We start from the raw sequence: 16,288 nt of genomic DNA on the forward strand, positions 1-16,288 counted from the left end.
GGCAGTCTCGCCTGCATTACGCTATTTCATATAGCAGCAGTGCTAACTTTGAAAACTACTATAAAATCATCATTCACAAAAACACCATTCATATACTGACATAATACCATGTTCATTGACCATAGATGGCATTTGAACGGTGAATTAAGACTTGTCAACTACACCAATGTCCACATTTCATTCACTATATCCATAAACTTTCAAAGTTATGATGGCAATTCAACAATTACCCCAACATGGCTTAAGTTTATTGACCTTAACTGACCTTTGACCTTGGTTTTGTGACCTGAAACTCACAGGGGATGTTCAATGATACTTGATTATTCTTATATCCCAAGTTTTATGAAATAGATCCATAAACTTTCAGAGTTAGGATGGTAATTCAACAAATACCCCCAACACGGCCAAAGTTCATTGACCTTAAATGACCTTTGACCATGGTCATGTGACCTGAAACTCGTACAGGATGTTCAGTGATACTTGATTACTCTTATGTCCAAGTTTTGTGAACTAGATCCATAAACTTTCAGAGTTAGGAAGGTAATTTAACAAATACCCCCAACACAGCCAAAGTTCATTGACCTTAAATGACCATTGACCATGGTCATGTGACCTGAAACTCTAACAGGATATTCAGTGGTACTTGATTAACCTAATGTCCAAGTTTCATGAACTAGATCCATAAATTTTCAAAGTTATGAAGGTAATTCAACAAATAACCCCAACTTGGCCAAAGTTCATTGACCCTAAATGACCTTTGACCTTGGTCAAGTGACCTGAAACTCAAGCAGGATGTTCACTAATACTTGATTAACCTTATGCCCAAGTTTCATGAACTAGGTCCACATACTTTCTAAGTTATGTCATTTCAAAAACTTAACCTTTGGTTAAGATTTTGAAAATAATTCTCCCAACATGGTCTAAGTTCATTGACCCTAAATGACCTTTGACCTTGGTCATGTGACCTGAAACTCAGGCAGGATGTTCAGTAATACTTGATTAACCTTATGTCCAAGTTTCATGAACTAGGTCCATATACTTTCTTAGTTATGATGTCATTTCAAAAACTTAACCTTAGGTTAAGATTTGATGTTGACGCCGCCGCCGCCGTCGGAAAAGCGGCGCCTATACAGTGCGTATCAAAAAAAACGGGACAGATTTGAAAAGTCTATAAAATTTTAGTTTCAAATTATTATGTCTATATTTTGGTGTTAATCGGTGCTCTAAGGTCTTGTCTTTCAAATGCTATTAAAAAAATTTAGTTTTGTTCATGCTTGAGCGAACACGGGACGTTTTTGTTGGGGGTTCAAAAAGAGGCTTGCGCCAGAATTGCAGAATATGAGTAATATGATGATCGGACTTCTTGCTAATTAGCAGACTTCCTCTCTACCTTTTCATTATCTTTGCCATAATTTTCAAATCATGCGGTCAAAATTCATTTTCAGATCTATTTATTTGATTGAATTATTCTGTTATTTCTTTTTAATATGCTCTCTGTTAGCTTTGAATATTCCTTCTTCAAGCTAAAATTATTTTTTTCAACCGAATTATGGGAGAGCATGGATTTTTTATTCAAATCCTTTCATTATGTGCTACAAAGGTTATGGTGCCTTTTGAACAAAGCCACACAGATGGGCGGGCGCTCGGGGGTTGCTCCCCCCTCAATTAAAAAAAATCATGACCAAGAAAAAAAGTGGACAGGAAATAAAAGAAAAGATAGAAAGTAAAACATGATATTATTTGCTGAATATTATGTCAAAATCTATCACAAAATTTGATATTGTAATTAAAAAAAGTGGGAATATTTGCGTGCTCACTTCGCTCGCTCACAACTTTTTAATACATTTTACCCGATCTGCCATATCTAGCTCCTTCAAAATTGACTCAATACACCATTGTCATTGAAAGACATGAATCCCTTCCTGTGTTTCCTGTCAAGCAATTAAACTTGGTCAACGAATTAATGACCCATTGAAAAATAGATTCATGTCTTTTAAAGGTACATAACATAATTTGTTTCACATAATAAAACGATTTGAATAATCACAAGTTTTCCCAATTAATAATTCAAATCTTCTTGCTTGGGTTAACCAAAAAAATCTTCTTTTCTCAGTTACTTATGAAGGAAAATTAAAAGGTAAGAGAAGTTTTAATGAAAAAACAAAATAATTCAATTAAATAAATAACTTTGTAAACGAAATTTGACAACATAATTCGAAAATTGTGGCACAGATAATGAAAAGGTCAAGAGGAAGTCTCCTGATTAGCAAGAAGTCTGATCATTGTATTACACATATTCTGCAATTCTGGCGCAAGCCTCTTTTTGAACCCCCAACAAAAACGTCCCGTGTTCGGTCAAGCATGAATAAAATTTATTAATTTAAATTGCATTTCAAAGATAAGACCTTAGAGCATCTATTAACACCAAAATATAGACATCATTATTTGAAACTAAAATTTTATAGACTTTTCAAATCTGTCCCGTTTTTTTTTATACGCACTGTAGTCTCGCTCTGCTATGCAGGCGAGACAAAAATGTATTAATGATAGATTTGAGCAAGATTTGTGGTTATCATATATTCTTTCAACAGAGTAGGTTAATCCTGAAAAGGGCTTTCACCAACAGATTGGCGTCATTAGCTTGTGAAAGCCCATAAACAAGTATAACCACCAGTCAGCCTTTCAAAAGTTAACAAGCCCAATAACAAAATTACATTTTTGCTTGGGCACATTACATATCCTACTATCCTTTGCAAGGATGATATATAGTGATAAATCTTCCAAATGTTCAACGATCAATGATGAACTAGTAACGGTGGTGCATATGCGGCAACATACATGTTCATTAATAATCAAAATAGGTCAGAATAAATGAAGAATTTATACACCTGCTGATGTTTCCCCTACTCTTATTCAGGTTCACACCCTTACTTTAACCCTAATAATTATGTGCTGACACCTACTATGGGGTAAACCTGTACACATTTAGAATCATTTCATCTTCATTCTGATGACATGTTTTGAATGAGAACATATAAATGATGGAATGTTTTACACATCAAAGCAAATTGGAGTCATGAGTAGAATGAGGGCAATCTGAATTGTATAATTCAAATTAGTTGACAACAGGATGCTCTAAAGTTTCTCTATTCTCAAATAAACATTCAGACACGTTGTGTGAACTCTTTGTCATTCTGTTAAAAATATTTCGATGTGAATACAACAACTTTCTGTCCGTGCAAGTTCTGGGAAGGTAAACTGAAACGGTATCCAAGACAAAAGCCATGCTTTATCTCATAGCAATGTAATAAAAATTCATTATTACAATGATTACTATTCTTGTTTTGGGGCCGGTTTTAAATCAATGGTAACTTTGGATTATGAACTACAATGGAAACCATGATTGTGATTGGCTGCTGAGCCCTGTTACCATGGAAGTTGCCAGAATGGTAAAGTTACCACCAGTGTTGCAACTCTTTATGAAATGGACCCCAGTTCTTATGTGTGAACCTTGTAATTCAATATGAAGATTTAAACTTGGTATTTAGAATAATTTTGCCATGTGAAAGCACTTGGACATAATGTCGGTGCCATTCTTTCTTGCTCTCAAAATACACTCCATTCATTCTCTCCCCCTACCCTCTTTCTCAGCATATAATTTGTATATTCAGGAAATGAAAACAAACTGATACATCAGCTAAATAAACTTCGGATTCATGATGATCCATACCTCCAGCCCAGGGCCGGAATGCAGCTAATGGAACATGTTCTGTAATGCACCCTTTTCAACACTTTAATATCCTAGCCAATGGGATGAGAGAGAGATCTGTTACACTGTGCATTCACCATTCACTCTCTCTCTTTGATTATTATTTGGTGAAAGCTAGCTTTCTCAATGCTATACTTCAATGACGTCTCTTAATGTGCGTCAGCTAACACAGAGAAGTCTAAAGACTTGGTATTACCACAAGTACTCTGACCCAAGAGTACAGACAAAGATTAATTTAATCCTAATTACTGAATGATTAATAACTTGTTCGTGATGGCAAGGTAATGAAAGACTTAATTTTTCAAAAGCAGAAGTAAAAGTACATTAAAAACGAGAACGTAAATCGAGGTGTGAGCCTGATAAAAAAAAGGAATGAAAATTTAATCCAGAAACGTTACATATTAAATCAAAGCAGCTCATTGGTGAGATCAATCAATTTAGATATTAAAAGTGAATCAAACCCAAATGAAAAGTTGTTTTTAAAGGGAAAGGAAATACCAGAGATGCAGATTGGAAAAAAAAAGACAAACAATATGACAGTTATAACCCATGTCAGTATCAAATTGGTTGATAGTTGATGTTATTATATAGAGTGGAGGCAAATCTCAGAATTGAAATCAAGATTATATGCTATCAGTGTCATATTTTTATCACTGCAGAGTTGATAAAAAAACTGCAATTACCTGGTAATTAAGTTAACATAAGGTCAGAAACACCATTCTCACTATACTTTCTAAAACTAGTTTACTGGAAATCGATTCAGGAAACCAGCTTGGATGATCGCTTTGCTAGCGTTCTCATTCGATCAGTCGAAAGTGGTTTTAAAAACCATTTTACGTAAAGTGTCCTTGTTGCTATGGGAAAATTCTCAGTGGGGTGACATGTTTTGCGCAAAATTTGAAAACTGCAGCGTAGACACTCGACACACAGTTTGTGGAGTAGCGCGCTCAAAATGTGTGAAGATCACTTCCTGAAGAACGGTTGTGTCCTCACTTATGCTAAAACCAGTTTAACTAGGCAATGCGATGTTGAAACTACATTGCGTGGTGGTTTTCTGAATTGGTTTGGAAGATCCCTTCCAAGAACTCTTCAACCGTTCTCATTACACGTTAAACTACTTTCCAATAAACTAATTTTAGGGTGGTAATGAGAACGGGGTCAAAGTTGTCCTTACAACTTGTCAGAATCTACTTGGAGTCCTTCAATATAGCCTTTAATGGTGATCACACCTTTTTAACAGCTTTATTATTCCTTGTTTGATTTTTTTTCCTTTCAAACAAAGAAAAAAACAAGGTTAGATTCACCTTTTCATTTTTTTTTCATAACCCGAACTTTGTAGAAGTTTGTATTTCATTTTCTTTAATTACTTCTTTAAAGGACTCACCATTTGGTATATCATTTTCATACATCTGTCTGAATATCCGAATGTTTCTATGCCATCCATTCTTCTATACATGTCATGTGTTACATACACAAATGTATTATTTCAAGTTGAATAACAAGTTTATCCCAGAGATGTCATACCCAAAGTGCTTTGACTAGCATCGAACTGACAAGTGTGTCAATAAATTCCAATTACACAGCCACCAGTTGGCGGACATAACAAGTGAAGGTCTTTACATTCTCTCCACCGCTATGACATTTGGGCCTAGACCTTCAATGTTGAGTTTAATTGAAAAAAAGGATTGACTACCCCAAACCCTGATTTTGACCCTGAACCCTCAAATTAAAAGGAAACACCATCGATTGCGGTTAGAAGCTGGATGGGAAAGACATGGAATAGATCTCATGTTCTACAGTAGTGGGCATATTCACATCTGCCTCATCATGAAAATACCTGTAAATCACCAGAACTTGTTCTGGCTTCAACTGTTAATTTTGAATATTTACACATGCCTGAACCAGATAAAGTTCCATCATCATGAGCTAGGAACAAGACTATCACATTCCAGGTTGCATATTCTTTTTGCCTCAAATCAAGAGTTCTTCTTAATTGCATTCACATTGCAAATATCTCTGCGAACTTGGAGAACTTTGTGGGTATTTTCTTTCAAGGATAGGACAAGTACTCTGCTTTCAAAATGCCTGGCAAAACACCAGGTGACTATTAATTGAAGTAGTAATCCCAATTAGAAAATGTAAGGTATTTTATGATAGGGCTGGTGTGAAAGCATCATGAATGTTTTAATTTCGATCGAGACACTCATGAGTACCTGTATGGGATGGGTTGGATGAATAATTGCTTCCTTGACTGGAAATGAAACATAGAGTTCATTTTTCTGTATAACAAGTGGAGGGGGAGGGGGGGAAGGGGTCCTCAACTGTATTTGCTGCACAGGTTGCATTAAAATCTAGACCAATAATGGAAAGAAACAAAAAATAAATGAAGATTAATGAAACTCAAGAAACACAATTTTTTTTCTGTTATTTAACTTTTAAATCCAGAAAAAATAAATGCCCTCTTTCACAAGGTTGTTTTCAGACAGTTTTTTTTTTCATTCCAAATGCATCGAGCCAAATAACCCATTTCATTGCTTTACTTGAGAGAACGAGACAGAGATGGGAGTGGGGGGAGAACAGAATGTGGATCAAATCAATAACTGCATATCAAGTAAAGATGATCATCATGGTTGGATATAATCAATACAATAATTGAAGGTTGAGGTTTATCATTTTCTTAATCACCATAAAGCAGATTCTCTGAACCTCATCACTTGCTGAAACTAGTAACAATTAATCCATAGTCATGACTGAGAAAGGATATCATTCTTCTGAAGAAGATACAGACACATTCTGCTTCACCAACCACGATACCTGTTTTAAGGCCTCTGCGTTAAATTCCTGAATTCTTCAGCACAAACCTAATTGAATGATATAACCTCACTCAGAGAAGCAACTTGATCAGTTTCTACAAGGCCAGTTCACGAACCAAGATTTTCAGAGCATCAAAATAGTATCCGGTTTGTCTAAAATTCTTGTAAATATTTTTCCTCAAAGCCTTTAGTAACACAACATGATATACCCACTGCACTAGACAAGCATCAATACAGTGCCTTGATATTTTTAGAACCATCTTTTAAAGAAACTTTTTTCGAATGAAAATGAACTTTCCTTATATAGTTGACAATGATCACTGCGGAATAATAGCAGGGGTATTATGGAGACAGGTGGATATATGTTTTTAAAGAAGTATGCAGGTACGAGAGGGAAGGTGAGTCATTTAAAATGCACATTTATATTCATACATACAGCAAGGGAGATTTACTGGAGACATTCTGTAAAGGTCTGGAGTAACTCTGGAGGATTACTCAAAGAAAGAAGACACACTGTCAGGATTTACCAAACTGGCCAAGGGGAAGGGGTATAAAAGAGGGTTGGTTAGTAAATGAAGGGGAAGAAGTGGGAGAGAAACGGAGCAGTTGAAAATATGAGGTAAGGCGAGAGATGAGAAAAGAGAGAGAAAAAAAGAAGAGATATGAGAAACTTAAAATAAGTGAAAGAAGATATGGATGGAAATCGTTAACTACATTATTCATAGTTTTGAACATTTACTTTATAAAATCTCTAATGAACTAACCATGAGAAGTTGACCAATGTTGTAATACACTAATCTCAAGCTAAGACACAGGGAAGAGATCTCCCATAGAGGATGACATGGAGCATCTCATTATCATACATCTTTATAGTGATTCACACATTCCTGAGGCCTCACACAGGTGTATTCCATCTCATCTCATATCGGTGTTTTTTTCTCAGATCCAGTCATGACCAGCATCATCATGTACATCTACCCAATTTTCAAAGGCCAGTAATAGTGCTGTTAAGGATCTATATGTCTGTCTACTTTCAATATATTGTTATGTACATCAGATTGCAACTAGACTATGAACATCACAGAATGCACATTATTTTATTTGACTGTCCATGTGAAAAGGGGCATACTATAATGGGGTGTCTAACTAAACTCTTTTTTTAACCTGAACACTGGCCATACGATTTCATAAGAATATCAAAATTACAGGTAATAATATTCCAAAGGAGAATTGAAATTAAGAATCAACATAATTAATGTGCATGCCCACTGGTAGTAGGATAGGATAGCCCAAGTCAATTGGTGTCAAAAGAGAAAATAAATAGGAAATCAAGGTACACATAAAAGGAATATTTTCTTCCACCGATCCTTGGCCAATATGATAAAAATATAAAACAAATATGTACTCTCTCTATATAATTACTATATACAACACAGGGACTTATTCAATTCATGTCAGATCATATACTCTCATACCCCATGCGTGTTTTAGTTTGGTACTCTTCAAATAATAACATGGGGTTGGCTTAACCGCTCATCTCTACACAAACAAAATTGCATCTTGGCTCAAATTACTAGCTCATAAGAAAGCCTTAAATGAGATTGTATGAGGCCCTCCCGCTGGCTGGGAAGGAAGTCCTCATAGGGAACATTAACATGCCTTTAAGTGTTTCGGGTCTCTGCTCTGGCATCTATCTCATTTAGATATGAAGTGATTTGATGGAATTAAAATATGGAGCATGGCCCACCATCATAATTGCGATTTGGCAGCTATAGATAGATAATGTTTTCTCTGATACGCTTTTCATTTATTAACCCGTTGAGTACCATATCTTTGAGTTCTTGTAGGCTTTGTACACGGACCACCTGGTTCCACTGGTAGGCAAAGCGTTTAGAAATTTTTGAGCAGAAGCAACTCTTGAGGTTTTTAACACTAACTCAGGACAAACATGTACAACTTGGTTTCCAGCCAATCAGAATCAGGCACTTATGACTGTTCTTTATTTCTGAAGCTTTGTTCAAACACAAGTTTTGCACAAGGGGTAAAGTTTGCAATATATTGAGGGGAAAAAAACATCGACAAAAGAGAGTTTTACAAAAGTTTTATAATGGAAGTTTATTTAAAGGTAAACACCATGTATGTAGTCCTGAAAAGGACTGTTTGTTATTCTTTCTTGATTGTATGTTAGCTTCATACATGGTGTTCACCGTAAAAAAGCTTCCATTATTCTCTTCACCATGGAAACCTTCAAAGATCAAAAGTTTCATAATCTAAATACTAAATAGGTTTCATTTTAATGTACTTACATTCCTTTGCTATAAAATAATGCATTATTGGAAATATTATATGCAAAGATATCAACATCTTAGAATTTTGAAAGTTGCATATATTACAGTATTGCCAATATTCAGTAATATTTTTATTTAATGAACTTCTTCAATAATTTTTCAATGAAATAACTAGAAAATATAAATAAAAGGAATTCAAGAGCTCAAAAATGTCTCCCTTAAAATGTTACTGATATTTTCCTAGAATGATTAACAACAGAATAATAATACAGTTTTATATTCATCCCATAAAAAAAATTGATCAGTTGTTATTTTGTATTTACTGGTTACTTTATGCTGTTGTTCTAAAAACATTTGGTGTAATCATCAGTGCACAATATATATTTTTTTCATAATCATATCACCAGTTTACAAAACTAGAACAGAATGACTGTGGTCTCCATACCACACTTGATTGCATTTCCTCAATAGCTAGCATAAGATAAGCAGAATCCTCTCAAATATCTAGAGAGGAGCGTTACAAGATTGATCATTATGTTGCTATTTTTATCTGAGCGTTTACAACATCAAGCCTAAATATAGTCTACCATTAAGGGAAGATGCTCATATGACGTCTACAATTCCAGAATAATTTTAGATTTCATATCATGTTCCCCTAAAGTATGGAGACTCTAAGTATAAGAGAGATGTGTTTGATGCATGAGAAGATCAAATGAAGAGATTTCGTGCCAACTTTAAATCTCCAAGCTTTGTAGGAATGAGTGGGAGGTTATTTCCAGAGATGCAACAGACAAAGTGAGAACCGTTCAAACTCAAAACCAGAATGGGATTGCATATAATTCAGTCTGCCAATTCAAAAATATGAACGAAATTAAACAAAGTCAGAAGACACACAAAAAAGGGCAAAAAAGTAGAATTCAGCTCAAATCAAAAGAGTAGGATCAATTTGACATGGGAAGGCACATCTCTCCCCTCCCCCATTGGCACCTCTCTCTCCTCCCCCATTGGCACCTCTCTCTCCTCCCCCATTGGCACCTCTCCCCTCCCCCATTGCTCCCCTCCCCCATTGGCACCTCTCCCCTCCCCCATTGGCACCTCTCTCTCCTCCCCCATTGGCACCTCTCTCTCCTCCCCCATTGGCACCTCTCCCCTCCCCCATTGCTCCCCTCCCCCATTGGCACCTCTCCCCTCCCCCATTGGCACCTCTCTCTCCTCCCCCCATTGGCACCCCTCTCCCCTCCCCCATCGGCACCTCTCTCCCCTCCCCCATTGGCACCTCTCTCCCCTCCCCCATTGGCACCTCTCCCCTCCCCCATTGGCACCTCTCTCTCCTCCCCCCATTGGCACCTCTCTCCCCTCCCCCATTGGCACCTCTCTCTCCCCTCCCCCATTGGCACCTCTCTCTCCCCTCCCCCATTGGCACCTCTCTCCCCTCCCCAATTGGCACCTCTCTCCCCTCCCCATTGGCACATCTCTCCCCTCCCCCATTTCCACCCTGACCCTCAACAGAGGGGTTTTTTCAGGTCGGTGCAGACAATACTGTAGATAAGGGAAGATGAAATGGGGAGTGTGATTGAGGAGTGAGATTTATGATACTGACATACGATTGCACAGACAGAGTGAAAACATATGAGTCATGAATACAATGCTTTGCATTAGTGTAATGGTTTCATGTAGCCAGGTATGAAGGAAATGTAGAAAATGGCTGAAAGCCACTTGGATTTATACACGGTAAAATGGAAGAATACCTTGATGATGTGAAAGGGGGGGCATGTTCTTAATTAATGATGTATGCTTTCATTTTTTGTTCCTTCTGGAGGCTTTTCATGCATATGATTTAAACCAGATGTTCTGGTCTATTGGACAGAATGATTTCATGTAATATTTGGTTTAATCTACACCTGTCATCTTGGTTGAGGTGGGAAAGAGTACTCGTCTCGTCGAAGGGAAGCAGGATGTTCAGGACCTGACATTACTTTAAAGCTTTACACAACAGGAACCCTTTCCTTCTAGTCACGATTTGGCCCTCGGTTGATTCCATGGTTTATGCAGATTCCATGGTTTATGCAGATTTCCTGTATAAATTACGCTTATTTTACCGCGTATATTAAAAGATGTCTATGCTGATGCACGCTTTTGTCACAGTGCGCCAAATTGACGCCTGTTGCCGTGGTTATCCATGCTATTTTATTCATGAATCCACTGTTTTGAATTAATGAGTCCACTCTTCAAACAATGGACTCATGAATAAAATAGCGTATCTAACCATGGTAACAGGTGTCAATTTGGTGCACTGTAACAAATGTGTGCATCAGCATTGGACATTTTTTTATACACGCACCCGATAGGCGCTAAATTAAGCGTAATTTACACAGGAAATCTGCATAAACCATGGATTTAACCATGGGTTTTCAGAACCACCTTTGTGAATTTGGGCCATTATGTTTAATAAATGGGCCCTAGTGAGACAACATTCAAACGCACAAGTGTTCATCCTGGGTAAATGAAATATTTACATATCTATGTACATGTACAGGGATTCTTAACCGAACTTGTGATACCTTCATTCCAACAGAGTAAACCTAAAAAACAAGTGTACCCCAATAGTAAGTTGATTCGAAAAAAATGGAGAAGATTCAGACCAGCATGAAATCACTGTACATTTCATAAAAATAAGCATTAAAATCAGATGAAACTAAGAAGGTAACACTTTTCACATAGTAAAATCAATATGTATCGTGTTTAACAGAACTATTACATTGGATTCAACAGGTTCAAAGTGTTAATAACAACTTTTGTAACTTGACTATCAATCTTATATAATTTCACATCCTTCCAATGTCACATCCTTCCAATCCTCCCAAATAGCTCTTTAACATGATAATCTCCAGATATGTCTCTGTACCCTAAAGTCCCCTCTTCTTGAAAATGGTGATGATTTGAAAAAAAATATGGTCAATCCTCTGCCCAAAAAATGGTGAGTTAATATCCCCTAAATATAGTGTAATAGTAAATCATAACAAACCACAATGACACCATGAACAAAACCAAGAGACCTTAAGCGAAACCTATGTTGCCATTGTTGGTAATTGAATAATTCCCTGACATTAAATTATAAATCAATTTTCATGGAATTTTAGACATTATGCCACAAGCGCTCCCCATATCATCAATAATTTCTCTCCAGTAATAATGACATTAAGCATCGAGGCACTCCAGTGAGGATGATTACTCCTTATTTATCTTTTCACTCTGGAGTATGCCCGATGTGGTATTGTAATTAGTTAAAATCAGAATTAGAGCTCTAGACTAGAATGAGTACTAGAATTCGGAGCATGGATGTTTGAAAATCAATAATTGCTTATTAGAAAATTATGGTGTATAATTGGCATTAGATATGATGTAATAGTGTATAACAAGGGTAATATTCTCATTCCTCAGTGGTTTAACAATGTTTGTTATAAAATTAACTGGAGCGCCTTTAAGATATTCGTTGTGATTAACAGTCAGTATACATTATATGAGCAACGCTTTTACAACGAATGACATGTCTCATCCCTGAATTTTATTATGAAAATGTTCTGCCTCTGCTTCCAGGCTACCCCAGGTACCAAATAATTATTGAATAAAGGTAATTGAAAAAGAGAGCAATTTTCCAACCATTGTGTCTGGCATGTCTTGCAAAGTTGGCAACTATGCATTTTCAATTTTTACATGTAGTTGAGGAAACTATGTATTTCTTTGAACTAATATCATATTCATATTATTTCTGTGCCTTTGTCATTTGCATGGATATCCACACAAAATATTCAATATTTTTAGAAACTATCTAATATAATCATAATCTGTATAACATAAATGCCAATTTCTTATATATTCAACATGTCCCCTATATTTTCATCAGCCTCTTTCATATCAAATTAATCCATTCTATGACCTAGTAAAGTAATGTATTAGTTGATTTGGGGGAAGGAACATATCATTATGCAGAGCTCAGAGACCAATCTCATTAGGGTATGTTTTTAATGTGTTAGTAGCATTGCCTGAGGTGCAAGGCAGTCAGTCCAGACAGAATAGTCTACGAGCCTAGACATCCTCGTGCACTGCACGTAATATCAACATGCATGTAGCTTTGAGCAGCAAATGGTTGCAAACCTATATTGTACTGGGGGAGGGGTCTACTGTGTCATCCCTCCCCCACTCAAAACTTGCAAATAGTGTGACGCCATGTGTTTACGGACATGTATGTGAACTATACGAGTAAAATGTAAATTTCAGCTATAATCAGAAGAGTAGGATTGATTCAACATAGGAAAGCACCCCCCCCCCCTCCTCCATCCCCCCCCCCCCCCGATCTGAAACAGAAGTGTGATCTATGCTGGAAGTATTAAAACGATAACAGCTTTATAACCGCTGGAATGGGAGATTTCGGATCAGAAGCTCGGTGCTCTTCTGGTAGCGGCGGATCTCTCTCAGAGCTACAGTTCCGGTTCCAGGCCTGTACCTATGTGGCTTTTTAACTCCTCCGTTGGCTGGGGCACTATTCCCCCCCCCCCCAAGAGAAGTAAATTCCCCTTTCTTTTGTAGATGAATTATTTCACATATGGAATATAAAGAAAATAATCATCTTTTTATTTCAAGTGATAAGATATTCCATCATGCACTTGGTGATCTGCTTGTATGCTATGTCTGCCCAAGCTTTACTTCTGAAACATACCGGAATATTGGAAACAATGATCAGGGATTTTGAATACTTATAGACTCTTTTCTCCCCAGTAATAAATTCATTATACATGTCTTATATCTCTTCAAAAGAGGCATGAGTATGCCTAGTAGTTAAGCTTGAAATCTCTAAAAGGCTCCCTAGGGAGTAGAGAAAGTGCTAACATTGTGAGCAGGCAAGCCTGACTGGCAGGGTAATGATATATCTTAGCCAACGTTCTATTAGGGAATTTGCTGGCCTCGACTTCCATGTACCTCTTTAAAAACGTCTGAAAACAATCAAGTATCCTTATCTGTGAATGTATAACATGGCATGCCTGATGCATGCCTAGTACACTTGCACAGCCCTGTTTGATAGCTGGTTTGAATATTGTAAGAGATTGGGGACAATCCTTGCATACTCGATGAGATGTGGGAGATAGTGTGTGCATAAACATCCAACGACTGAGGGATAAAGAGAGGGTCTTAGGTCTGAGGGTAAAACAAATGAGTGCGCACAAATAACTTATAATCATCATCATAATTACGATTACCCGCAATCTACTCAATCATAGTGGATGTGATGAAAACATGTTTTTTACTCAGAATATGTTTGTCAAAAATATCTCCTATCGTGGGAAAAACTAGCAGACACACAGTCAACTATAACAATACTACCGTCTCTGATCTGCCGAAGTTCAAATGATCCAAGGATAAAAGTTCTGATAAATAAATCAAAAGGTTCTATTTAGACTAGAAAATTATATTAGTTAAAATATACTATCTCTGTGAAGAAAAAAAAGATCAATTTCAGACAATTTCACAATAGTGCTCTTTCAAGGAAATAAATTGATGAAATAATGGAATTATTTCATCAAAAAATAATACATCAAACAGTTAGTCTCACAGTCCTTGACTAACATGAAATACTAAAAGGAATACCAAATGCTGTTCTGAATTCTCTTTAGAAGAAGTACTATATCTCGAATAATCAGTCAATGGCCAGCATCTTCCACCACTCACAATTTCGACCACCACTTTATACAATATCACACCTGCTCATCCGGCACTAATTTCCCCACCGACTGAGAAAAATAATATGAAAATGATATTTGCAATGTTCAAGCCCTGTGATAACTGACTAGTTACAACCCGGTTCCATGACATTTCCTCCAGCGATAAATTGCTCGGCTGCAAATTCCACACATTAATGGAATGACCAACTTCAACCCTGGATTTAGCACTATACCATATCCTACAGTTGTAAATCTAACCCTAAACCTAACATAAACCGTATTGCAACCCTAACCCTATATCTTAGATGAAATAAAGCCCAGAGCAATTGTCGCCAAAGTAAATATTGTGTCACAACCCCCCTGAAACCCCCATGGCAAGAGGTCGGAAGATAAAATTTTCCACTACATAGAGGCTCTTCTCATTACGCTTTCTAAAACTAGTTTACTGGAAACCAATTTGCTTTGCTAGCGCTCTCACTTGATCACACGAAAGTGGTTTTCAAAATAACTTCATATACAGCAATATTGTTGCTATGGAAACACTCTCAGTGGGGTGACACGTTTCCCATGAAATTTGAAACTGCAGCATAGTCATTTTACACCTGTTGTGTGGAGTAGCGCGCTTAAAATTAGCAAAGATCGCTTCCCGAAGAACGGTTGTGTCCTCACTTATGCTAAAACCAGTTTAACGAGGCTAAAGCGATCTTCAAAACTACATCGCGAGGTGGTTTTCCGAACTGGTTTGGAAGATTGCTTCCAAGACCACTTCGACCGTTCTCACTACGCGTTAAACTAGTTTCCAGTAAACTAGTTTTAGGAACGTAGTGAGAACGGTGTCTTAAAAGTCCCTGATGACATCGCTGTACAGAAAGGTGTTTCATTATATATCTGTCTGTATGAGTTTGTGTGTGAATGGATTGTAGGAGGATTGGAGGATGAATACTCAGTCATGCAGAAGAACATGAAGGAATGCACATCCTTGAATAGGGGCATCACTAGGCCTTCCAGATAGGAAAGGAGTCACAACTCTTCTTACCACAAAGATGAACTTCAATTGCAGAGGTCCAACAATTTCAAATGCAATATGCTGGTCAGCCCATGCACAGATGGATGATTTGAAACAATTTTGACATAACTTTACTTTCTTATTCTACAGATATTGTAAAGCAGTGTAAAATGAAATTACTTGTTGTACGAAACTGGCCGATCCAGCGAGTACGAACTATAGTCCTGTCCTGTTGATCATAAATGCAGAAGGGAAAATTTGCTTGAATTTGCCACAACTCAGGTTGATTGATAATAACAATAATAATACACATTGCTTATATAGCGCATATCGCAGAGACAACATCATGTCTCTATGCGCTTTAGAAGAAGAAAATAAGAGAAGGAATAAACCTGTTTACAGAGAGGAGCATATAATCAATGATGTACATGTATATCTTATCCTACAAAAAAAAGAATGTCTTCAAAATGGACTTAAATGATTCTTCAGCGTTAGCTTGTTTCACAATATCAGGTAAGTTGTTCCAAAGCTCATTAGATGACATTTTGAAAGAACAAGAGCCATAGAAATGAGTATTAATTTATTGCCAACAAGCAAAAATAAAATGCTCTTAACAATTCACTGATTCAGGAAGCTTATTTGTGATGGGCTGATATTCTTGACAAAATTTTTATACTAGGAGAGTGAAGGGGAAA

This window comes from Lytechinus pictus, chromosome 7, assembly GCF_037042905.1.
Source record: "Lytechinus pictus isolate F3 Inbred chromosome 7, Lp3.0, whole genome shotgun sequence".
Classification (NCBI taxonomy): domain Eukaryota; kingdom Metazoa; phylum Echinodermata; class Echinoidea; order Temnopleuroida; family Toxopneustidae; genus Lytechinus; species Lytechinus pictus.